At 40.5% G+C, this 222-nt stretch overlaps 1 protein-coding gene across 1 annotated transcript in view; it reads right to left on the bottom strand.

Moving 5' to 3' along the window:
* Positions 1–222, bottom strand: part of cacna2d3a (calcium channel, voltage-dependent, alpha 2/delta subunit 3a) — a gene marked incomplete in the record, with an annotated part of 125,797 nt that overhangs the window by 47,278 nt on the left and 78,297 nt on the right.

Here is a 222-nt window from a genome sequence, read left to right as displayed (position 1 = left end):
AGACAGGAGCAGATGCAAGCCTCTGGGTGTGCAGCTGCTTTAGTTTGCATGGCTCCATTTTTCACTATTTCTCTCAACTCTGACAGTGACTGCATCCGTGCATGTATCTATGAGCATGAATGCACAAATGTGCTGATATGGGCATGAGCTTTTGTAACAAAGATCTAAACTCCATGTAGGTATCATTTAAAGTCCCCCATGACAACTTATTTTTTTTTATTA

The sequence above is a fragment of the Oryzias melastigma genome, linkage group LG7 (genome assembly GCF_002922805.2).
Source record: "Oryzias melastigma strain HK-1 linkage group LG7, ASM292280v2, whole genome shotgun sequence".
In the NCBI taxonomy this organism is placed as follows: domain Eukaryota; kingdom Metazoa; phylum Chordata; class Actinopteri; order Beloniformes; family Adrianichthyidae; genus Oryzias; species Oryzias melastigma.
The sequence above is the reverse complement of the archived record's forward strand: the minus strand, read 5'-3'. Positions and strand labels throughout refer to the sequence as shown.